Source organism: Marmota flaviventris, chromosome 11, assembly GCF_047511675.1.
Source record: "Marmota flaviventris isolate mMarFla1 chromosome 11, mMarFla1.hap1, whole genome shotgun sequence".
In the NCBI taxonomy this organism is placed as follows: Eukaryota; Metazoa; Chordata; class Mammalia; order Rodentia; family Sciuridae; genus Marmota; species Marmota flaviventris.
The window spans coordinates 61,477,057-61,503,064 of record NC_092508.1 but is presented as its reverse complement, the minus strand read 5'-3'; the positions used below and the strand labels follow the sequence as shown (position 1 = coordinate 61,503,064).

The 26,008-nt window shown below is 42.1% G+C and overlaps 1 protein-coding gene and 1 pseudogene across 1 annotated transcript in view; both read left to right on the top strand.

Moving 5' to 3' along the window:
• Nucleotides 1-26,008, top strand: part of Myo3b (myosin IIIB) — a 374,689-nt gene that overhangs the window by 110,978 nt on the left and 237,703 nt on the right. The gene's annotated exons all lie outside the window — the stretch shown is intronic.
• Nucleotides 9,698-10,290, top strand: LOC114101198 (PRELI domain containing protein 3B-like; annotated as a pseudogene).

The following is a 26,008-nucleotide window of genomic DNA, read 5'->3' as shown; positions in this document are numbered from 1 at the left end:
TTATGGAGACAGTAAAGATGGATTTCCCTTGGTCAAGGACAAATCCACCAAGAGCATCACTCCAGCTCAGCTTTGGATTTAACGATGACACTATATGATCATTCACACATAAACTGCTTTCTTGGGGTGACTCATTTGGGCAGTGTAGAGGAGACAAAGTGGTATCTTTTCCTCACCCATTGCAAGGTTCATGACTGATACCCCTATAACAAAAGACAGATTAATAAGAGAAAAGTATAACAAATTTATTTATTGTAAGTTGGGTGACAAGGGAGCCTTCAGAAATGAAGGCCCAAGGACTTGGAGGGGGGAACCTGTGTTTTCAGGTCAGGTTTGATGAAGATTGGACAATAGCGCAGAGGTATGACTAACAAAAAGCCTAATGAACTGGGGGGAACTTGGCACGACCTGCCTGTTCAGATGTCTCTGGACCTCACAGTTAAGATTAAAGGCACGACTTATGTCACATGAGGCTCTTCCTCAAACATCAGGTGGGAGGTCAGAGGGGTCTGCCTGCCTCTGCAGATTTCTTGATTTCCTTCATCTTGAAGTACTCAGAGGAGCCCTGTGTTGGGGTAGTGTTCCCTGTGCTCCGTCTGTGGCTGGTGCATAGGTCTCTCTGTCCCAGAGGGAGTTATGTGAGTGCTGCAGTTATTCACAAGATGTTGGGGCAGGCGTTCCTGTCCCTCCAGGTGACAACCACATGGGCCTAGGCCTTGTGCTGAATGTTAACCCAATGAGACCACTCTGAGCTGCAAGCTTATGACATTTGCATGTGTTATTCCTTAAAAACCCAAACCCAGCTCAGGCTGGAACACTTGGGTTCTCTGTAGGACTGGTATGCCATTTGGGGCGACTATTTCTTTGACAAGGATTGTATTTCCCTGAAGGCAACACTCCTCAGCTCCGCTCCCCACTCTGTGTTTCAAGGCTGCTTGATGCCACCTGGGTCTATAAGGTCAGCAAACAACGGATTTGCACCGGTAAAAAAATCCTAACCCAGTCATTTATGAAGTCCCACAAATATTCTTGGCTTTTACGTCCTTCTGGGTTCTCAGGAGGCCATGCAAAGGGTTAATCCCTGCTGGAGTAGAAGAACACAATAACCTTTATTTACATTACCTCACAAATTGGTAATTTTAATTAAAATGAGCAGTGGTATCTCTAGTGACACACTCTCCATTTTAGATTTATTTAGCCAATGATTAGCTATTATTGCTTCTTGAATTAATTAGCATCTCTTGAACTACAGGGAATTCGTGAATTAATAAAAACTCACAGAGAAGCTCAAAATTAAAAAAAAATTTAAGTTCAAAACCCCCAAATTCTTCTCTCCCCTATGAACAGATATCAATCAGTACACTTATAAATGTAACTTGTCTCCTTTTTCGTTTTTAAAAATTGGGATTTTTTTTCTCTCTTCATGAGGACAAATAAAGCAATGAGTTTCAAGGTTACACCTCCCAGAAGAGCATCTAATTTAGATGAACTCATAGATCATCTGACCCACTGAGGGCTGGGCCTGAGTTGATCTCACTTATACAGTCGGAGAATACAATGTGATTTTCTCAGAGTGTAAACCAAGAAGTGACTCTGTAGGACTTGAAGCTTGAAACTGTGCAGTGTCCACATATTTCTAGAACATTCTGTCCTTTAAGGAACTGTACCATTGCCAGAGAAATAAGAGTTTTGGCCTCATCTAGAATACCTAAAAGAGTAAAATGAGGGCTGCGGACACCAGTCAGCACATTGTGTTTCCTGGCAGGTGCTGGATGGGGTCTTGTGAGAACCAGCTCTGCAGCCCATGCAGATTTCACAGTAGTGCTCATGGCCTGTTATGGTAGCTGACTTCTGTGGCTGTGCTGTGGGATCTGAAATGACATCTTAGACCATTTCCCCATATTGGTTTTTATTTCTTCTTTTTTAAAAATTGCACTTGATTTTTATAATGCATATCAGAAAGAATCTGCGTGGATATGAACAGAAGTGACATTGACGTCTGCACTGTCTGTGTTTGCACACACAGGCCTGGTGGTACATGCGCGGCCCTCGCTAGAGTGCCACCTGGGTCACCATCAGGGAGAGGCCTCTGTGCAAGGGTGGAGCTGTAGCGCGTGGATCCGCAGTGCCTCTTTCCGGCTGTGCAATCCCCGGAGGGCCACTCAACCTCCTGATCCTCCAGTCCTCATTTGTCAACTTGGGGCTGAGAACAGGGTTGCCATGGGGATTAAATGATATCAGAACCTGGCAAATAACAATGACATAAGTAACTTCCTTATGCCTGGTGCTGTTCTCTCCAAGTCCTACAAGTCACTGGGTTCTTACAAGTCCATGAGGTCCTTCTAATATTATCCCCATATAATATTAGCTGTATCCCAAGCTCAGATCAAGTCTGTATGTGATAGAAAACCTCAAATAGCAGTGGCATAGAATAGATTGGGTTTTATTTTTCTCTCACATAAAGTAAATAAGGAGTTAGGGTTAGGGTGGCAGGCCTACATAGCAGCCACTGGGCTCCTTCCGTCATGCTACTACACTCCTAAGGGCACCTCATGGACCAAAGTGGCTGCTGGAGTGCCAACATTTACATTCTTAGTCAGGTGGAAGGAGTAAATCTCCTTACTCTAAGACCCTCTGACGGTTTCACATAATGCATTATTGGCTACAACCTATCACTTACAGATATGATCTTAATTCCAAGTGGCTATTATTATACATTTATTATTAGCCCCATTTTACTGATGAGAAAACTGAAGCTCAGAAAAGTTATGTAACTTATTCAATGTCGAATATCTAAGAAACACCAGAAGCGGTGGCACATGCCTATAAACCCAGCTACTCATGAGGCTGAGGTAGAGGAATAACAAGTTTGAGGCCAGTCTCAGCAACTTAGTGAGACTCTGTCTCTAAACAAAACATACCAAAGGCTTTTGGATGTAGCTCAGTAGTAGAGCACCCCTGGGTTTGATTCCTAGTACCATTAAAAAGAAATCTAAGTGACAGTCTAGAATACAGTCTGACTTCAGATCCTATGCTCTGAATCTCTCCAACATATATTCTCTGAAGAGCCTGAAATCTCTGGAGTCGGGTCTCACTCTTCCTCCTGGACCTCCCGTCTCTTTTTCTCTTTCCACAGTTCCCAGCTCTGTGTGACCTCCCTCCCAGGGTCCTAGCACTGTTTCCTTCCCCACTGCTGCAGACAGACAGCATTCTGATTCATGCCACTTGATGGGCGGGGTGGGGGGGCAAGAATTAAATGAGAGACAGAGTAAGGGTCCAACAGATGTTCACGATGAACATTTTATTATAAGATGGACATTATCAAATGGTGATAATGACCAGCTCCCGATGGTGGTGCTATCCAAAAGAGACATGAGTAGGAAGGACAGCCTGTAGGGCCCACGGGGTGAAGAAGAGGGTCCTAAGGAGGGGCTGTCATGACCCCCGCCAAGGATGACCTGTGGCCTGGGAGAGACTGGCAGTAAGGACAAGGTGGAGTGTCTGTGTGGACATCTCTCCCGGGCTTCTCCCGAGAGCTATGATGTTCTCCTGTTTCCATGGGACACCCCAGTTCTCTGCTCCCTGACTGCTGGAGTTTCCCAGGCTGCTTCCACAGATTGTGGTGCAGAAGGAAATCTGGCCCTGAGTCAGTTAGAATTTCAATTAAAAATGAAAATGTTGGGCTGGGGTTATAGCTCAGTGGTAGAGTGCTCGCCTAGCATACACAAGGCACTGGGTTGGATCCTCAGCACCACGTAAATGTAAAATAAAGATATTGTGTCCACCTAAAGCTAAAAAATAAATATTTAGAAAAAATGAAAGTGTCAGCCCACAACACCAGTACTACATTCTTTCAGCCCACTGATCATTTATGGTAGGGATAAAAATATCAGTTATAACCCTTTGGCTGTAGTGAAGAAAGAACTGTGTGTGTGTGTGTGTGTGTGTGTGTGTGTGTGTGTGTTAGATTCAAAATTTACAATAGTAGTTTTAAAAATAATAAGATGTCATAGAATCTCTTGGTCTTCCATTGACTTTTGGGTACGTGTGTGGTTTCTGTTCATTTCTTAGTCTTTTAATTCAGAATTTCATGAGGTCATTCAATGCATGATATTTAGCTATCATGTCAGGTTAATGCATGGGAAAATCATCACTGATTTTTTATATGAAGGCTATTACTTTTTTTAAAAAATTTTGCTAAAAGGCAATATTTGAGTGAGTAATGGGAAATTCTTGCCTTTAAGAGAGTCCAGCAGTTTGAGCCCTTAGGCTAAAACAATGTTTCACACACAATAAAGCATAGGAAGCCTGGTTTTGATCACCCAAGTTATGGTTTGAACTGGGGCCTCTTAAAAATTCATATCTGAAGATTTAATCCTCAGTATCTCAGACTGTGACCTTATTTGGAAACAGGACCCTTGCAGATATAATTAGTTAAGATGAGGTCATACTGGTGTAGGGTGGGTTCCAATCCTATATGACTGGTGTCCTGATAAAAGGGGAAATTTGGTGCAGAAACACAGAGAGAACGTCATGTGATGACTAGTGTCAGGATGTATCCATCCAAGGGACCACAAGCAGCTAGGAGAGAGGCCTTGGCAGACCTTCCCCAGTGCTTTCAGAAGGAACATGCCCTGTTGACACCTTGATCTTGGACCTCCAGCCTCCAAACGCTCAGGTTGTGATAGATGATATGGCAGCCTAGGATCTCAGTACACGCATGACTGGGTGGTACAGCACCTTAAATCATTAGATATTCCAAATCTCTGTTTCCTACACTGTAGGTGAGGATAATACCCAGCTACCTGTGAATGCTTCGAGGGAATATTAGGTAGTAGTATTGTACCTAAGGCCATTGTGTTCCTTCTTCCCATCCTTCTTTTCTTTTTTGTTTAAATATGCATACAATTTTAAAGGTTTATGCTAAATTCTCCCTTTAAAACATATTGCTCAATACTAAAATTGGGGAATTTCTGTAATGGCCAAAGATTTGCTGGCTTTAAAGAGGCTTCAGGAACTAAATATATGCTCAGTACTGAGATTTATTGGTCACGTGTACCAATAAATGTTCCAAGAGGAACAAATTATTATTATTATTTTATTTTATTTTTTTTGCTGCTTTTCTTTTTCCATACCAGGTCTGTGCTTTGTGTTTCTGTCTGTTATCCCTCCCCTCCATGGGGAACCAGTGTACTACTGCTACTGCTGCTGCTGCCACAGCCAACTTGGCTCCAATGTACTCTTTCTGGTTCTTCGTTCAAGACACCCGAATTTCTGAGTCTCTAAGACACTATGACTGTCCAATATTGAATTTTAGTGACATCTCTCTTTCACCCACCTTGCTGAGCAACTGTACTCCTGGAACAAATTATTATGGGGAGATAGCAGATGGGTGTCATCTTGCAACCCCACTCTGACCATCAGACCCCCTTCCTGGAACGCTGTGTGGAGGATTCTGAATCTGTGTCTAAGGTAGAGTCCATGAGTTCCCTTGCTATTTGCAGTGGGCATAGACTAGTGTCACTCAGTGATACCTGCCATGGACTTAATGTAGCTCATACTTTTGTGTATGTAGAGTTCACATTTCTTTTTAATATTGACCAAGTTCTCTGCAATGTGAAAATTTATGACAAAACTCACTTAGCTAAAGAAAGCCAATTAGCTGACATTCATCTAAATCAGGCATATCCTAAAAAATACTTGAGAGTTAAAATAAAAGTAGTTGAATAAATTTAGAGTTGTCTGTGAGGAGAATACAGATAATAATTTTAACAAGAAGCTTTTATTTTCCCCTCATGGTGCTGAGGATGGATCCAGGGCCTCATGCATGCTAGGTAAGCACTCTACCATGGAGCTACATCGCAGATCTAACATTATGCCTTACTTAGAGCTGGTTGTTGGAGGTTGTGCATCTGACATGGTGAAATTCACTTTACTTGCATGATTTCAGTGAATTCAAGTCATACAAGGCAGGTTACTGCTCAGGATACTAAACTTATTAAAGGTTAGGTGACAGAGAGGCTTTAGGTCTCATAGCTGCATCCTGGCAGAGCTGGGATTTAAACCCAGGTCTGTGTCATATTGCAATATCTTTTCTTAGGCTCATGATGCTAGAATGTGTGTATGTGGGCTTAATTGAGGTGAAATTCACATAACATAATATTAACCTTTTTTTTTTTTTTGGTACTGGGGATTGAACTCAGGGGCACTCACCCACTGAACCACACCCCCAGCCCTGTTTTGTATTTTATTTAGAGACAGGATCTCACTGGGTTGCTTAGAGCCTTGCTTTTGCTGAGGCTGGCTTTGAACTTGCCATCCTCCAGTCTCAGCCTCCCATGCTGCTGGGATTACAGGTATGCACCACGGCTCCTCGCTAATATTAGCCTTTTAAAATGAACAATTCAGTGGCATTTCAAACATTCACTATGTTATGCAACTGCCATTTCTGTCCAGTTCCAAAATATTTTCATCATTCCACACAGAAACCCCACACCTACCTAAGCAGTTTCTTTCCATTTCCTGTTCCCCTCTAGTCCCTGACCACCAGCCAATCTTCTTTCTGTCTCTTGAACTTCCCTGTTCTGTATATTTTATATAAATGGAGTAATACAGTAGGAGACCTTTCATGTTTGACTCCTTTCATTTAGTACACAGTGTCCTGGTGATTTCAGGTAAAACTTCAGCTCTCTGCTCCAACTAGAGTAACAGCTTCTATAATATCCCCCCAACTCTGCAACTGCAGTCATTGCAAACCATCCTGCAAAACAGTCAGCATGATCTTTATTCCCAAACTGATCAAGTCCTCCTGGCTTGTAATCATTCTGTGGCTTTGTACTACTTAAAGGATGTGCTAGGACTGAAACCACACAAGGTCATAAAGGATCTGGTCTCTGTGTCTATGCAGTGCACCCTCTCCTCCAGGCTGCCTGCCCATCCCAACAAACTGAAAAAAGGTGGTGCTTCCTCTAACTGCCCCAGGAAGACTCAGCGGGCTCTTCCCTCATGCTTTCATATCTGCATGGCGCCATTTATAGGCTTTCCTGTCATTAGGAGAGGAGAGGAGAGCAAACCATCCTGAAGCTGCTTGTTTATGTCTCCCTACTCAAGCTTTGATGTCCTTGAGAGCAGAGAATGAATCTGTTCTGCTTTGTACCGAGTACCTAGCACAATTCCAGCATGTGGCAGCTCAATAAACATCAGCGTCTTTTGAAGAACCGGAATTCTAGGAGGAAGTGACATCCTCCAACTTATGCATAGCATTTAATGGACCTGGTTAGAAATTGAATGTTAGAACATATGATCTTTGGACAATGACTCCTAACCACAAACACAAAATTGAAGAAGGGGAGGGGCTTTGCATACCCTGCCCCCCACCACCTTCCCAGAGCAAAAATGAACATAGAACTCCCAGAATCATCATAGGATTTTTAAAAAAATGATTGATGAAAGCTACAAGGTTAGCTGTGGATTCTGTTTTGGTTCTTTGAATATATGGAAATGATGTCCAAACAATCCCCCCACCTCCCACCCCCCACCAATCTCAATGGTCATTCCTTTTTAACAACTCTGCCCACTTCTCTCCAATCCCCCACCTCCCACTTCCCTATTTTACCTTCTCCATCACCTTGTTTGGAGAGGAGCCACTTCTGAACTCAGGATTAAGAGAAACAGTTGTTCTCATGGCTCATGGTGTTTTAGGACCATGGTCACTGCCAGGACTCTACAAGAGTGGTGTTTCCTTTTACCTTAATCATTGCCAGGCCAAGCCTGCTTTAGGACAGCGTCTAGTGTGATAGATAGGTGGAAATCGAGGTATGGAGAAGTTGGAGGTCATGACAAACTCTGCTTCCTTGCTATAGAAGGTCAATGGCACTTCTCATGGGTGCTAATCTTGGCCATATATATTAGTAGCTTAAAACACTCTTCATACCAGCGGATGAAGAAACATACTAAAGAAAAATAATTTAGGATGATAGTAAGCAGACGAAATTACAAGATTGATTTTGAAGGAGTTTTGCCTTTATGTGCTTCCATACAGGAAATTCTCTGTCCAAAGGGGTCCTTGGATGTATTACTTTTCTGAACCTATAACATTGACAAGCCCCGATGTGAAAAGAAAAGGCCAAAATCATATTGCTAAGGAAGGAAGAAAGGAGAAAAGCAAGGAAGGAATGGAGGAAAGGGACAGAGGGAAGGAACCTAAACTCTATGATGGATCAGAATGGAACAAAAACACAAAGTGCTCAACTAGACTGAAGCTGCTGGCAGGAGGAGCAGCAGGGCTGGGAGTTTGGCTTCAGTTGATAAATGGGACGAGGGGCTCCAAGCAAGGCAGGGTCTGGAGCTAGACTCTGCTCAAGAGTCTGGGGTTGGTCTCCTGGGCTGATAAAAGAGGCTGGGGGGAAAAATAGGGTGGGGGAGGGGTCACATGAGCCCATGTTCTAAGCACCGAGGTTTCTTCCACTTTGTTCTTCATCACCTGGGCCAGTGCTGACCATCATCTGGGACTATGGCTTTGGGCTGCCTTCTGGATAGAAGGATTGATAAGCAACCAGAACTTTTGTTGTCACTGTGATGGGCTTGTCCATATACCTAAGAGAATATGATTTTTAAAAATGCTATTCTAATACCTGGCTCTGTGCTAGAGCCTCAGAGAGCTGGGCAGACATAACTTTAAAATGTGAGTGGACACAGGGGAAGAGAGGGGAGAAGGAAACAGACCCCTTTTCCCCAAAATGAGCCTGCCAAATGAAGTTTTGAAACGCATTGAAGCTTCTAAGAAACTACCAAAAATAACAAGTGAAATATAAACTCATTTGAAATGAAGTTAATTTCATGGAACAGCCCGAAGGAGTGAAATAAGTAACTATTAATTTTTAAGAAGGAAAACAATTTGGGATAAGATATGTAAAAGCTAACACTAATCTTAAGCTTGGGGGAAGGCACTGTTCAAGATGTGGTTTAAGCATGCATAGATTTCTGTGCTTATAAAGAGGACAGAATCCAAAAAGGAAGTCCTCATTCTACAGCGACATATGCATACCCATGTTGATAGCAGTGCAATTCACAAAAGCCATGTTATGAAATCAGCCTAGGTGTCCATCCACAGATGAATGCATAAAGAAAATTGTATATATAAAATCAATGGAGTTTTACTCAGCCATAAAGAAGAACAAAATTATGTCATTTGCTGAAAACAGATGAATGTATCATGCTAAGTGAGGTAATCCAGATTCAGAAGGTCAAGGTTCATATATTTTCTTTCATATGGGGGAGCTAGAGAGGAAAAAGGAAAGACAAGGGACTTCATGAAAATAGAAAAGAGACCAGTAGAAAAAAGGCAATCAGAGGAGAGAAGAAGGAAGGAAGAAGGAAGATATAGGGAAATGAAGTAGAACAATTGATACTAGGAGCATGTACAAATATATCACAAAGAATCCCAAGATTATGTATAATCATAATGCACCAATAAAATAATTTATAAAAAGAAAGAGGGTAGAACTACTGGCAAATTTATAGTTCAGCATACATGTTAAGCCTGTAGGGCAATCCCCAACACTATAAAAAACAATATGTAGGGCGCTGAGGCCTGGCCCAGCCGGGATAGGGCGTGGGGCCGCCGTAGGGTGGGGCTGGGTAGTGTGGCCTCATTGTTCCCCAGAGTCTCTGGGACAGGACTCAGGCCGCCGGCACCATGAAGATCTGGACCTGCTGGCAGGAGGAGCTCATCTTCGACCACCCATGGGAAACTGTTACAACAGCTGCAATGTAGAAATACCCAAACCCTATGAACCCGAGTGTGGTTGGAGTTGATGTGCTGGACAGGCATATAGATCCCTCTGGAAAGCTGCACAGCCACAGACTTCTTAGCACAGAGAGGGGACTGCCTTCCATTGTGAAGTCTCTTATTGGTTCAGCAAGAACCAAAACAAATGTGCAAGAACATTCTGTAGTTGATCCTGTAGAGAAAATAATGGAACATAAATCAACTAATATTTCCTTTACAAATATGGTTTCAGTGGATGAGAGACTTATCTACAAACCACATCCTCAAGATCCAGAAAAGACTATTTTGACTCAGGAAGCCATCATCTCTGTGCAGGGAGTCAGCCTTAGCAGTTACCTGGAAGGACTGATGGCGACCACGATATCTTCTAATGCTAGTAAAGGCCAAGAAGCAAGGAATGGGTAATACATAAATTAAATGCTGAGATTGAAGAGTTGGCAGCTTCAGCAAGAGGAAGCATGAGGACACCAATGGCTGTGGCAGCATTTGTAGAAAAATGATAAAGCATTGGAACTGTACCTGAGTTTGGTCCAACCCCAGAGCCAAGCAAGCAGAGCCTCTCCTCATACATACACACTCACCTTGCTAATACAGACTAGCACAGCCTGCATGGGGGAGCTGACTCTAAAATGAGAATTTGTATAGTCTTACAAGACATTAAATTGTATAAAATAACTTACTCTACTAAAAAACAGTGTTTTGATTTGGTATTTAAATGATATTTTTGGAGTAAAAATCATCACTAAGTCTAATATATGACTCCAACATATATAATATTTTATTGTATTATAGAGTACTGTGTTGATTTGCCAAAGTTTTGTAACTTAGTAAAGGTATTACCTTCCTTGGACTTGTACTTTATGATTTAGCATGCTATACCATGGGCTGGTTATGTTAACTAAAAAAATAAAGTCATTACCTGAGGGAAAAGAAAAAAAGAAAAACAATGTATAGTTTTTAAACCAACAGAAAGAATAAAGGGTCTGTGGAAAATTTTCGTCCTTCCAACAGAAGGCAGAAAGTGAAAAAGGAAAAAAGAATTAGAGGAAATGGGTAGTAAAAAGAGATTTGTACCCCTATGACCATGCTTTGGAATGACCAGGCAGTCAGTTTTCCCTGAGACTTCCAGTACCCAAGCAGTGGTGTGCTCTGTAATATCCTGCTGGGCAGAGGCGGGGTGGGGTTGATTTATAGTGTTTACTGATTTCTATGGTTTAAATATGCCCACCATGACCACCTTCCAGCTACCAATGTGATATCAGCTATTTCACAAAATTCCTGGAAAGGTAACAATGATACCCAGTGAGCTCGTGGCTGCTGGCTGTAACACATCACTATTTGTTTGTTTGGGATGAACAGATCTTCCTCCATGGTCTTCATACTACCTGTAACTTTTTGGCAATAAAGTTAAAATTAAACCAGTGCAACAGCAGGGAGATATTACCATGAGAATGATCAAAATCTGAGACACTGACAATACCAGCTGCTGGCCAGGATGTGGAACAGCAGGAGCTCTTACTCATTGCTGGACAGAATGCAAAATGGTTCAGCCACTTAGGAAGATAGTTTGCAGTTTCTTACAAAATTAAATACGCTCTTACCGTCCAACCCAGCAATCATACTCCTGGGCATTCCACACAAAGGATTTGTGTCGGGGGAAAAAAAATCTACACACAGATGTTTATGAAATCTTTATAATTGCCAAAACTTGGAAGCAAGAGACCGTGAATGAATAAGTAAACTGTAATACATCCATGCAATGGAATATTATTTAGTACTCAAAAGAAAAGGAGCTATCGAGCTGCAAAAAGACATGCGAGGACCTCAAATGCACATTGTTGAATGAAGGAAGCCAATGTGAAAAGGCTCCATTTAGGAGCCTTTCAGAAGAAAAAGAAGAAATTAGAGATGGCAGAAAGATCTGCAGTTGTCAGCAGGTGGGGTGGGGGTAGGGATGACTAGGCATAACAGGATTTAGGGCAGTGAAAATATGCAGAAGATAACATAGTAGTAGATACATGTCATTATAAATTTTTCCAAACCTATAAAATGGATGACACCAAGAGTGAGCCCTAAGGTAAGCTATGGACTTCAGGTAGTTCTGATTTCTGATCTGACAGTGTAGGTTCACCAATTGTAATCAATGTCCTGCTGGGGGAGGTGATAACGGAGGAGCCTCTGCCTGAGCAGGAGCTGGGGGTGGGAGGGGGCTCTCTGTCCCTTCCTCCTAATTTTGCTGTGAACCCCAAACTGCTCTAAAAAATAAAGTCTTTAGTAAAATAAAATAAACCCTGCATGTTTCTAACTGAAAACATAAGGGAATTTATTGGGAAAACAGTCGGTGGCATTGTGTTATTAGAGTATTTATCATACGATTGTGGAAGGCTAGTAATTTATGATCCTTGCTAGCAAAGCCAGATCAATACAGAGATAAATGTCCTCAGCACAATAGAATTTATATCCTCCACATGATAATTGACCGCCATGTCATACATTCAATCATTCATCTCATTATCTGATACAACCAGCAGAAACGCTGATGTGTATGTGATTTATTAAAGCACACCAAGTGAAACCCTCCACCCAGCTTACCTGTTACCTGTCCTTGGCAACACAGCATCCAGTTGTCTACCTCTAGCAGCAGAATCCCATAAAAGAATCAACCTGGTTCCATGCTAGGCCTCTCTTGTTGAGTTAGAAGTGATCTCATTCACGCCCAAGCTGGTGACCCACACCCCCTCCTTTTACCCAGCTGTGGGTTCTGCCTCCTTTTCTATTTTCCCCAGATCACACATGACCTGCTCTAGAGCAGATATAGGTGTGTAAATGTTTTTTTTTTTTTTAATTTATTTCTGTGTTCTCAATTCTACTGCCTGTGTGTCTGTTGCTATACCAATAACTGATTATCTTGATTACATTAGCTTTTTAATAAGTTTTGTGCTTTGGAAGCATTATCAAACTTTTTCTCACGTAGTTTTGTTTAATATTGTAGCTCTCATGAAGAAAGAGTATTATCAAAGGTTAAGTAATTCCTTACTGTGTCATGATGAACTTCTTAAGTATTCCTAATGTTTATTTCTTTTAGAGAAAGCTTTCTGTACCCTTTTTTCTATCCCTATTTTAAGACAGCAGAGTACTTGCAATATATTATTTTGGAGCTAGAACTGTTATTTAACTTTAAAAAAAATATGTTTTTAGTTGTCCATGGATCTTTTATCATTTATTTATTTATTTATATGCAGTGCTGAGGATCAAACCCAGGGCCTCACACATGCCAGGCTAGGGTTCTACTATTGAGCCACAACTCCAGTCCTGGGTAAATGTTCTTAAAAGAGTCTTTATTGTCACTGATTTGCAGCTGTGGGTCTATTCTGTGACATGAAAGTTCCACATCACCTATCTAAGCATGTCACTGAGTATGTGGCTGGCTTAAAGCTCAGGACACACTACAGTACCAGGGAAGGGAATCAGCATGCTCTAGGGAGAGAGAATGGGGAAATGGGGAAGGGAAGCAGAAAGCTAACCATTCAGAAACCTAGGCTTAGCGCTGGTTCCCTAACACTGCAGTGGAAACTGTTCCAAAGGCCTCCTCCTTCATTCTCAGCCCCTGGGAACATTTGTTGCCTGCAGTGCCTGTGCTTTGCTTTTCAAGGGTTAATCAGATGGCCTATTATTCAGCAAATTAATAGCTTGGCTGCCTGAGAGTTCCTTTCAGAGAGGATTAGGGCCTCTGATGAGGCTTTGATGTAATAGATGGAGCTGTACTGCTCCATCATGCTAATGGAGGAGTTTTAAGGACTCCCCAGACTCTCTTTGGCAGTCTGTGTCTTTATTCATTCCCTTGCCTAAAAAAGAAAAATATTGTATCTTACAAAATTTAGTGCTTGAACAAGGCACTGGATTGACATCCCTGGGGGGTGACGTATTCATTTCTTGGTCTAAAAGCACACACAGAAGCAATACTCACAGGCTTCCTTGGGTGGCCACTTCCTCAGGAAGAGTTCTCTTTCCAAGGGGCAGCAGCAGTACCAATCTGGGCCTTGTAGTTCATTGTCCTTTGAAACTTTCTGACTCAGAAGGGGGATAACGAGTGACAGACACTAACAGTTTGTGTCCTCAGGAACATGAACCAAGACAGTCCGTCAGTAGCTGTGTACGATCCAGAGTTGCATAAAACATTCACAACTCCATGTGATCTGATGAGATTTTTTTTCCAGGTTTTTCAGGAGTGGTGAGATTGTTAGGAAAGTCTGGCTTGATTCATTGCCCCAGTTTGATGTTCAATCCATCAACAATAGGCATGGAATTGGTGACCCACTGAGGAATGTTGAATCCACTTACGTCTGTATCCAAAGAACACACATTGAGGGAAGGACACAAAGTGTGGGTGATAGTGACCCCAGGACACTTGTGAATCCCCTACCCCCACCATAGATTACAGCTTGAACTTCTTGCTGGAACCATTATCAGCATCATTTAGGAGGCAAACTGACTGCCCTATTGTTTCCACACCCACTTGGGATGCTCAGTCCTCTCCCCCTCCCCCGGCTCCCACAGTAGGGATAAAATTGCTCCTTCTTCTGGGCTGCTCTCAATTCAAGGAGTATACTTTCCCTGCAATCTTCTTCTTGGACTTTGTATGATCAGCACGTGTGCCTTGGCACCTGCCTTTCCTTCACTTGATGGTTGCCAGCGTGTGAGTGTTGCTTTCCACATAGGAATCAAGGGGCCTGAGCCTGTAAAAGTTCACCAGGTCTCTTGTAGGGTTAGCCCTGGATTAAGATCAGAGGTCTGTGCCTCTTTGTATTGGCCACCCAGGATGAATTTTTTGCTAGATGATTCTTTGGTATTAGGCATTAGTTAGGATTGAAGAGCACTCTAAGAAACAGCCCTATGAAAGGGACCAGGGGGAAGGAGGAGGAAAAGGAAAGGGGAAATACTGCAAAATGATATTGACCAAATTACACTGTTATATTGTGTGCATGTATGAATATGTAACAACAAATCCCATCATCATGTACAACGACAATGCACCAATTTTAAAAGAGGAAAAAAAAATAGCTCTCTGACTGGAGATGTGGCTCAGTGGTTAGAGTGTTTGCTTAGCATGCGTGATGACCTGGGGTCAATTCCCCAGCACTGCAGGAAAGAAAGAAAGGAAGGAAGGAAGGAAGAAAAAAAATACTCTATGGAACTCGTGGCCATGTTTACTAGAGAGAAACAGTATCCATTACATTACTTGCAGTCATTTCTGTGAAAACCCAGGAGAGCTTATCTTTAGTTTCATTACCAATTATCACTGTTCTCTAAGCAGCTAGTAGTCTATTTGTCTAGAATGGATCTTAAGAAATAAAGAACAGACATTTTTCCTTCCACATTGTCTGCTTAGAAGACTAGAGCCAAATTTGTGGACCTCTCTGGCAAAGTCATTTATTTAGCATTCCAAATTCTATTTTTCTTCCCAAATTTACCCTTTGCTTTATTTTTGCCTCATTACATATACCTTCATTGAAACACCTGTTATTGTAAGATGCCTGGAATTATTTCTGGAACAGGACGAAGTATTAAAAATCAAATGCATACCCTACTAGTGGGAATGTAAGACAACACAGCTGCTCTGGAAAGCAGTCTTGGTAGTTCTTCAAAAGGTAAACATAGAGCAACTCTGCTCTTAGGAGTACATCCAGGAGAAATGAAAACATGTGCACACAAAAACACAGAAATGGGTATAACATTAATTCATAATAGCTTAATAATAATCCCCCAAACCTATCAACTGATCAATGGATGAATAAAATGTGGTCTATCTATACAATGGAACATTTTTTAGTATTATAGAGGAATGAAATATTAATGTATGCTCTGATAGAGATTAACCTTGAAAACATGCTAAGTGAAAAAAACCAGTCACAGAAATGCCCATATAAGAAATTTCCAAATTAGGCAAATCTATAAAAATAGAAAAATCGATTAGTAGTTTCCTGAGATGGAGAAGGTCAAAGGGACATGGGGTGGGGAGTGAGTGCAAAGAGGTATGGGGTTTCTTTTTGAAGTGATGAAAATGTTCTTAAACTGATTGTGGTAAAGGTTGCACAACTGTGTAAATGGACAATGTGGAAGGAAAAATGTCTGTTCTTTATTTTTTAAAAAAGGGCTGTGAGCCAGCCTCAGCAAAAAGAGAGGCACTAAGCAACTCAGTGAGCTCCTGTCTCTAAATAAAATACCGAATAGGGCTGTGGATGTGGCTCAGTGGTTGAGTGCCCCTGAGTTCAATCAAGCCCCAGTACCAAAAAAAAAAAAAAAAAAAAAAGGCTTTGAATTATACATTTTAAATGGGTGAACTGTATGGTATGTGAATTAATATCTCATTAAAACTGTTATAAAGATCATTTGCAATAATTAATCAGTTGTGTTTACTCATTTTTTTACACTTGTAATTTTTACTTAGTGCCAAATATGCATTTTGAGTTTAACTCACTGGTTTTCAGCAGAATCTTCATACTTATTTGGGATTGTGAGTCCCCAAGGCTAGGGATAGCCTTCCCAGTGATATGCAAATTTCTTCAATATTGGTTAGCACACTGAGTGGTACCTTAGGAGCACATTCCAAGCCTGTGGACACAAATGCTTTCTGTTCTATGCCCATTGCTCCTTGTCTCCGCATACTGCATCTCCTCTGCCCTTGTCCTTTGCTCTACCCAGCAATGAAAATAAATGAGCAAGAGTGGTCAAGAAGTAAGGGAATGACTGAGAGACAGAGCATTGCTGCAGACTAGGAAAGAAAATGTTCAAGAAAGCAGGGCAGCTCAACAGTGGCCGTGAGCCAGGCCTGAGCAGAGCACTTGAACACAAAGAGAACTAAAAAGAGATCCTGGAATTGGTATTCAAGGTTTTGGGGTCCTTTGAGAGATGTTCCTGTGGGTAGTGAAGGTGAAAGATAGATGTATACAAAGATATAGCTGTAGGTACGTCTATTAAATTAAATTTGCCTTAGATTCCACCAGCAACTTTTTTTCTTCTCTTTCTGTGCTTTTGGCTTGTCTTTAGTTTCCACAGCTACACCATCATCTTTCTCTTCTGGGTCCTCTGTGCTGACTCAATGGGTGTTTCCTAAAAGGACCCCCTCCCTTCCTCCATTTGACTCTGTAATTGGATGCCAGTTTTTAAAAAAATATTTATTTTTTAGTTATAGGTGGACACAATGTCTTTATTTCATTTTTATGGTGGTACTGAGGATCGAATTCAGTGCCTCACACGTGCTAGGTGAACGCTCTACCACTGAGCCACAACCCCAGCCCCACCAGTTTGTTTTAAAGGAAGATCTAATTGTGTAATCTTTCTGCTTAAAAACTCCCTGTCAGTATGGCTAAGATTAAGAAAGCAAACCCAAGCTCATTGCATAAGGCCTTCTAGTTTCCAGAAAAAAGTTCCAAGGCAGATTCTTACTCTTATCTATTACACCTGCAGGATTCTGTTCTACTCTGTTCCCTGATTGAGTCTTGCATTTTATACCAAGGGGCCTCCCCAAGGGGCTTCTGTACCCTTCACTTGAATGCTTCTCCCTGCACTTTCGATGTACCCTTTGTCCTTTAAGACCCAAGTATCATCTTTCCCGTGAAATACTTGTTCTCCTACCTAGAATAATTTACTATGCCTGAGTTATTCTAGTGCTTATTCATTTTATCCTTGAATTATGGTTATTTATGTCCATGTCCATTCTGCTACTTTTTCTAAATCTGCGAGAGCCAGTGTCTCACTCCAGGTGTGTTTCTCCCAAGCACTTGGTACAGTGCCATTCATAGCAAATACCTAATATGTTTTTGAATGAATCAATAATTTCAATATCACCTTGTTCTCTAAATATTTTATATGTGTAAATTCAGTATTACCCCATAAGATGCTAAGTTTCTCATGACATGAGCCATGCCACTGAGCTGAGGCAGCCCCTGGTGTCCTGTTTCACTTGCCATGTTGGAGAGCTTTCGGACACTCAGAGTAGCAGCATGAGTTTATTGAAGAGATAAGAAAGGGAAAAGGGGAAACTCTTAAGAGAGAGGGTGGGTCATCTAAGAGAGGAGAAAGATGGCATACCCCTCCTGCCCTCCAGTTTTATAGGGGGAGGGGGGTTCCCAAGGAAGTTTCCAGAGTCCAGCCCACATCTACCTCTTATCTTTTGATTGACAGTAGGATGACATCAGATTTTCAAGTCCCCATGGCACATGACAACTGTTTTTACAGATTTTATGATTAGTAGAAATTATCCTTATGTTATTGAGTTCTAGGATCAGGTCTGCATAAGGGTCACAAAAGTCCCCCCACTTTAGGGTAACCTATGTTCTTTTTATCTGCATTTTGGGCCTATATTTCTCCTGCAGATAACAGATTGTTTGCTAAGGAATGTAACCTATCCTATTGAATTATGTCAGGCAGGGCTGCAGGTTATATATATGTGTATGTGTGTAAACACACACACCACACACACACATTTATAGTTTAAGAAAGCATATGGAGTCAGCAAAGTGGGCCTAGTTTATAGAATTGTTCCCTTAACCTCATGTTCCCACCACTCGTGTCTGTGTGTTCCCTATCAATATCTTTGTTTGTTTTGCACTCTCCTGGCCCCCACCCCAGTCCTGGGGTGGTCTTGAGCATGTAACAATCATGCACTGTGGAACTGGTTGTTCAGTTCTTATGAGGAATGGCTGGGTACCATCCATTTCTTCCCTCTGTAAGGAGAAAATGCATACAAATGAAAATTATGGATTTAATTCAGGGCAGAGTGGCAAGCAGGATCAAGGGGAAAGAATACAATTCATATGTCCCTGGGCACTTAAGCCTGGACTAAGAAGCAGACCATGACTGTTTGTCAAAATGGAAATTGATTTTTGAATCAAAGAAATTAGCCAGACATTCAAAAACAAGAATACTCAAAGGCTTGAACTTGAAAATTCCCAAGGTCTTTGTTTTTGCTGAATTGTCAGACCCCTCAAAGCCCCCTCCCCAGACCTCCAGAACTTTGCAGAGTTTGATTAGGACATCTGTCAAACAGGAATTTTGTCCTTAGAGGTACGGATCCCACTGAGAGAAAGTGAATAATTTTTAAAATATTTTATTAGTTGTTGGCGGCCCTTTATTTATTTATATGTGGTGCTGAGAATCAAACCCAGTGCCTCACACATGCTAGGCAAATTCTCTACCACTGAGCCACAACCCTAGAAACCCCCCCCCCCCCATATCTCACTCTTAATCCCTGTGTATTATTGCATCAATACTATTTAAAATGAATTACTACATGTGTCATTTTTAGGAGAATAATGGTTTTGGTGATTGCTTATATTATTTAAATACACCAACAGACTATTTTAAGGATGATGTTTCTACAAAACAATTGTATCTTTAAAAAATGAATCTGCCACGGGGTGCTGTGGTGCATGCCTATAATCCCAGTGGCTCAGGAGTCTGAGGCAGGAAGATCATGAGTTCAAAGCCAGCCTCAGCAACTTAGCAAGGCCCTAAGCAACTCAGTGAGACCCTGTCTCAAAATAAGAAGTAAAAAGGCTGGGGATGTGGCTTGGTGGTTAAGCATCCCTGAGTTCACTTCCTGGTACCAAAAAAAAAAAAAAAAAAAGGATCTGCTAACTTCTGGATTATCTTGCCCCAACTCACACACATTTTCTATAACCACCATCCTCTGGATGCACCTATCACTTTGCCCTTTGGTGCTCCTTATCTTCCTGGGCTGCTTCATGCAAATATTTCTTTAATCTTCACCTTAAACAAAGACCTTTAAAAGAAGTCAAGGCTGATCTATGACTGATCTCATCCCTTGGAGAGGCCCAGGAGATAGTGGCTGGGGTGCTGCAGGAGATGCCTAGCTATGCCAGCAGTGGCAGTGCCTACCAGCTTCTGGGAAGCTGCCATACTGTGGACTGAGAGATCCAGCAATTGGCAGGATTCTGAGCTACAATAATCACACCTTCCCCAGCCCTCAGAAATACAGGGTGGCACTTGATCAGACCAACATCTTGTAACCCAGCTGCTGGGGCTCCATCTTGAAGTACTGACACACGCTGTCTGGTGCCTTGACTGTTCCACGTGCCTGGAGTTGCCTTGGAGAAATACCTGTTTAACAGCCAAGTGCTTTTCACAAAAACCCAATTAAGGAAGAGAGAAATGAAGAAAACGGGAAGTGTGAATCGGTGACTAGGGGCCACCAAGTACCATCCTGAAGACTGCCTGAGTACTAGGATACAAAAATCAGGCTGTCCCTGGGCTGCTATCATGTCCAGCAGAAGGCATGGTTGTAACCAGTCTTACAAATGCCATGGGCCACTTGGGAAGAACAGCGTAAGTCCCAACAACAAATGATAAAGCAATACCTCCACCCTCAGGTCTTCCCCTGGCTTCTCCTTGGACTCGCCTCTCTTTACCCTGAACCTGTGCTTCATCTTCATCTTCACCTGCTGCTTGACTCTGAGCTGTAGCAAGTGAACTCTTCTTCTCATTGACTAACACTTCTACATGGTCCCCTGTTTTCTCCAGACTGATGTCTGTGTATACTCTCCTTCCCATCTGTGGCCCTCAGGCTGTCCCCAGACATGCAGTGCTTAAGGACCTAGAATTTGTATCACAGCTCCTTCTCTAGGGACACAACCAGTTAATCTGGGCTTTTCTAATTATTTACCATGGCCCAAGGGATCAGAAACAGTGTGAAAGGAGTGTTGCTAGGTTTCACTCAGTCGGTACCACTGGGGCATTCTGGGGTTACACAGTGCAGCTGTTTGCCTTAGCCAGGCCTCTAGCCCCTTCTAAGAATTCCAGCTCCATTGGTGCACATTTCTTTACTCTCAAGGGAGATTCTGTGCTATTTGCTCATAGATTTGTTTGTTGGGCTTCAAACCACACCACACTTTTTCTCTCCTACTTGCTTCACCTTCTTTGAGTCTTCTTTGCTGGGTGTGAAAAATGGTTCTTGTCCATCTCCCAGTTTCTTCCTTTTCCATTTCCTTTTCATCTGAGCTCCCTCTGGACCCTCGGTGCCGACAGCTCTGCCTGCAGGTACTAAGTACTAAGTACCTAGTACTAAGCTGAGTTGCTCTTCTTCCCAACCCTGCATCCAGGCCTCCCTCCTTGGGATCTCAGGCAAAATGGCAACTACCCTTCCTCTCTCTTCTACTTTGCAGGACAGAAGCTGTTCCTATTACCACTTCAAAGGCAGGCTGAGTCTTCTGTTCTAAAATTTTTCCTCCTACCTTCTCAGGCCTTTTTTTGTTGTTGTTTTAAAGTAAGTAGCGTCTGTTCTTCTCTGATAACTGTAAAACTACCTCATAAGTATGTGCTCCAGATCTCATTTAACTGTTCCAGGTGAGGACCTCTACCCTGCCAATTCCCCACCCCAGGTGTGAAGTTACCATGGAATTTCAGACTTTAATACACCACTACCAAATATGATATTTGTGAGTTTCAGGAAAACTGGAACGCAGTTACCTATTCCACCAGAGAGGCGGTGGTTTACTGAAACAACGTAGGCAATGTCAAGATTCTCAGTCTGCCTTTTTATTTTCTTAAATTAAGGCATTAGTCATTTTGGGGGAAATGCCTGTGTTTGTCATAGTCTTGTCTTTCAGAATGGAAATTTTCTTCCAAGACATAGTACCCCGGGCTCTGCTATTTAGCCTATAATTAGTCTATTCTCTGGAGGATTTTCTCCTCTTGATGTGAAGGCCTCTTTGTCAGTCAGGCTGCTGTTTGAGGATGATAGGAACCGCAGGGCAGCATGGTGAATCACGGGGCAGGGAAATGTTTGCTCAGATCAAAAACCATTTAGCTATTCTGTACCGACAGGGAACACTTAACCATCCAAGTAGCAAGCCTACAAGAAAATTGCAGAAAGTATGAAAGACAGAATGTTGATAAAGAAATGAGAAGAGACATAAATCCCAAGTTTTGATCTAGTGTTGCCCTGCTGTGTGGGACGAGATTGCCTTTCCCCACGCTTTTCTCATCAAGTTCACCAGTATTTTTAGTTTTTGCTTTTTCAGCTGCTCTATATCAAGAGCGTTTATTCACGGGTAAACATCAGCCTGTGACTCTTGATAAATAGCTCCCCCTTGCAGCATCCGGATTTTTGGTTATGAAATGGCAGTTTATACAGCGACAGTGCATTATGGTCTGGAAGGAGGGGGGCCCTCAGGCGCCTTCAGCTCCATAGCCCAACCTTGCTTCTTGCTAAAAAAAAATGTCCCTTTTGCCTATTTTGGGCATAAGCCAGGCTGGGAGATAGCTGCAAATGGTTGCAACAACCTGTGTTTAATGTGGTGACACTAATGAATTCTGAGAATTAATCTTCAGCCAAGAAAGCATGATGGAAAGTACTAGAATTTCAAATTAGGTAATGGATTGATTTCCTTCAAGGCTGAAATTTGCTCCTTTTTTCTTGTGGTGGATTTTTCTATCATATTCAAACCACCCACCATGGCCTTGTAAATCCAGGGTCTCTTACCTATGTCTGACAGCATAATGTGTTTTTCTATTCTGTTGTTTTGTCTCTTAGCACATAGAAACTGATCTAAACCTAAATTTTATAAAAAAGAGATTAAAAATTCAGCAAATAAAAGATTTACTTATGATTTGGGGGGACAAAAGCAATTTCCCTAAAGATAGTTCCTGTTTAATTTCTTAGAGAGTTAAAAACTCTGAGCTTGAGGATGTCCTTCCCCTGTTTGAGACATTGTCTCAAATAACCCACAAGTGTCCCAGATGTGCCAATAACTAAGGGCTCTGTGCCTTTCCCCTTTTTCCACTGAACTGAAGGCTCATTTCTGCCCCCATTCTAAAAGCACTCTACTAACTCCAGCAGCAGAGCTTCTAAGGATGTCATTTGCTAAACCCATTGATGAAAAAATAAAAAACAAGGTTCTGTGGTGGTCAAGTTTGAAACATGGTCTCAAACAAAATTAAGAGGTTTTCTTAACCTCAGTACTTGTGAGAACTTTTAAGATGCTTGTGTACATTATGAAACTCCAAACTCACTTTTTTCTTTTTCTTTTTTTTTTTTAGAGGATCACCAATGTTTCTCAAACTTCTTTGACCAGGAAACTGGTTTGTTTCTTTCTGTCTCTCTTTTTCTTTTGCTGAATGCCTCATCCAGCTTTCCTCACATGGGTTGGCACCCATTCCCACAACACTTTTATTTGCCCTTTATTTTATTCATCCTATTTATAAAAACCTGCTCAGCCCCTGGTTGGGAAAGATATTCTGTGTCTGAAATTTGCAATTCATGGCTTAATAAGCATTTTGAAATGAATACATATACTCCACTTTGTTTCTTTTGCGTTTGTTCTCCAAATCAGGTGAGCGGTTTCCATCTTGTTTTTAAAAAGTACTAGGAGGCTGTCCGGAATTCTGATGATGCTGGTAGTCAGTTCTATCTTCATTCACTAAATCCCTGCCTGGAAGGAGAGTTAGATGGAAAGATGAACTGACACACTCAAACAGTAAGAGTTTGGGGCATCAAATTGCATAGTATTAAGCAATAAAGCAATAAAAAGTTGATAGAGGGACTAAAGCCAGTGATTACTCCTAGATGTTCCTAGGTGGCTGCTTAGGAGTGAGGTGACTGTTCCTGGCTCTGCAGCTGCCTGGTTTTTCTTCTTGCATTGCTTTGTGCGATTCCTCCACTCTACCTTTTTTCCACCAATCTAATTTACATCAGTCCCCCCAGTCCTGGCTCCATTTTAACCAGCCTGACTGGAGCTCCCCCGACACAGCTCCCTCCATCCCCATATTGCTTTGCAGAGCAGGAGGGGTTCTCCCATGGGACTTGGTGCATTGGCTTTATCACTATCAGGACTTGACCTCGGTTTCCTCACCTCTTGAAACAGAGGATTAGAATAGAATATCTTGGTCCCTGTGTCTCTGAAATCCTGTTTTCATGTTATTAGTTCTCATCCTAAATATGTAAGCAAACACTGGCTTTTTCTATTTCCTATGCTTCTCTGATCCTTCTATCTTTCCAATAAGATTATAGTTCCTTGAGAAAAAGGGTCATAATTTTTTTTAATGAATTAGTTTATTTTGACTAATTCTGGTGCTGTGGAATAAGTGTTTGCGAGTAATGAAGTAATACAATGCTGTTATCTAGTATGACTTTCAGCCATATCTGCTCCAAGAGGAGAACTTTCCTCTGTTAGTACAACAGTAATTCCACTTCAGTCTGGCTCTTTGCCCCCAGGCAGAAAAAGTACACAGGAGTGTCGTACCCTCAAGGCCTTCTTGCCCTTCCCCTAAAACCCTCCAGTGCAGTTGGATTGTCATACACTACTTAGCGTTTGTCCCCCCACACACCACGTTTCAGTTTTGCTGATTCCACGGTGTGACATTCAGCCCACTCTGTGCTTAGTAAGCATGGAGAACTGACAAATCCTCTTGATCATCCCTTCCAGTTTTTGGATCTCCACGAGACAACAGATTCACGTGTGGGTTTCTTCCTTGTCTGATTCTCTCTTCATTATTCACACATTTCTCTTTCTCTGTGATCCAGAGTCTCTCCAACATGCCAAATGACCTGGCAACAGCATTGGAAGCCTTGCTTCTCCAGTGGGTGCTAATATTGTGAAACAAGATACACTACCTTCAGCTGCATCCCCGACCCAGCAGAGACCTATTCTCAAAAGGCTGGGTAGAGTAGGGGATTCCTAGGTGCTCTCAAATTCTATTCAAGGAGTTTTCCTTACCAAAGTGCCTGGAAGGACCTGTCTTCAGTCCTCTCCTTGATGCTCCGAGGACGCCTGTCCCTGGAGGCTGCTTTGGTCCACTGTCGCCTTCACATGCTATGAATTTTTAAAAAAATGGCTACTTGTCTCCCCTTCAGCCCCAGCTCTCTGAGTTTGTTCATTTGAAATGCTGGGCTAGGCACGGGGAAGGAGGCTGCCCCAGTCCTTTTGCTCTTTTTTCCCTTTTCAACAAGTACCTGCTGGTAGTTAGATGAAGCATCAAAGCTGATGCAGAAAGAAAGCAAAACCAGAAGTGTAAGTGGGTGCTGTTATGAGAGCTTTCTGTCCCTGCGTATGGGGACACTCCAGTCTGGGAATGTGTTTGATGTGACCTGCCCACTGTCCCTGGGCAGTTATAGCTGGGGATTCAGCAGATCCTGGGCTCCACTTGTTCCCGCTGAGGCTCAGGGGGGTGTTGTGTAACCCCAGGTCTCTCTTCAGCAGAAACCCTCAAAGGACATGTGACCATTCTTATTTTAGAAGTTTTCATACACCATCTCTCCAGCCACGGAAACCGGCCATCATCCTTATCACTGATCAACTAGTTACCCCTGGGGTTCCTTCTCAGGAAACAGTGATTCACATTTATTTTCCTTCAGTGGTCACATAGACAGATGAATAGACATGCATCAAGGGAAGACTGCTGATAAAAAGACAGGACCGGTCTTTTTTTAGGCCTGTGCATTGATTTTGTATTGTTGATAGGGAGAATAATAGGTTATTCAAAAGACTCTGAACCTATAAAAGTCAAATGATTGATTTTCTCTGATGGCAAGGTAGAGGCGGCATTTATAGTCCTGTGGGCAGAGGATGGGGATCCTCTAGGTGCTGTTTGCTCTTCTAGCTGCAAGCTCCAGCTGCAAGAGGCAGGGGGTCCTTGAGCCAATCCTCAGCCTGCTGGGAAAGTCACTGAATATCCTCCAGGACTAGAAGGTGAGGAATGTGAAAGAGTTTTGCAGTGAAAACTGCACAGATTAAAGTTCTTTTTGTAAATCCCACGGTCGAGGATGGTTTTAGGAATCCTGCGTAAATGTGCTGAAAGGTACTAGAGGGGATGCTGGACTTTTTGACCATTTGTGGATGCATTTAATTATTTAAAATATGTAGTATTTTTAGATGTCACTGGCATGCCACATTTGGGTAAACTGAAGCTGTTTATTTCAAGGAGTAGGCAGAATGGCCTCCAGTATTTATCCTAAGCCTTCAAGGTGAGCTAAAGACTGTTAGCTTAACAGGGCGAATGTTGAAATTTCTTTTGCTCACCAAGGGCAGTTCCTCAGAATAGAAATGCGATGGTAATTGGAGAGGTATTCATCAGATTCCATTTCACGAGGAATTTCCTGTGTCAAAATCATTTTCAATAACAAAGAACACACAGCAAAATGCACTAAGTCATTGTTTTCTTTGAAAAGGGCACTCAGTCTGAAACAGAAAGTGGTTACAC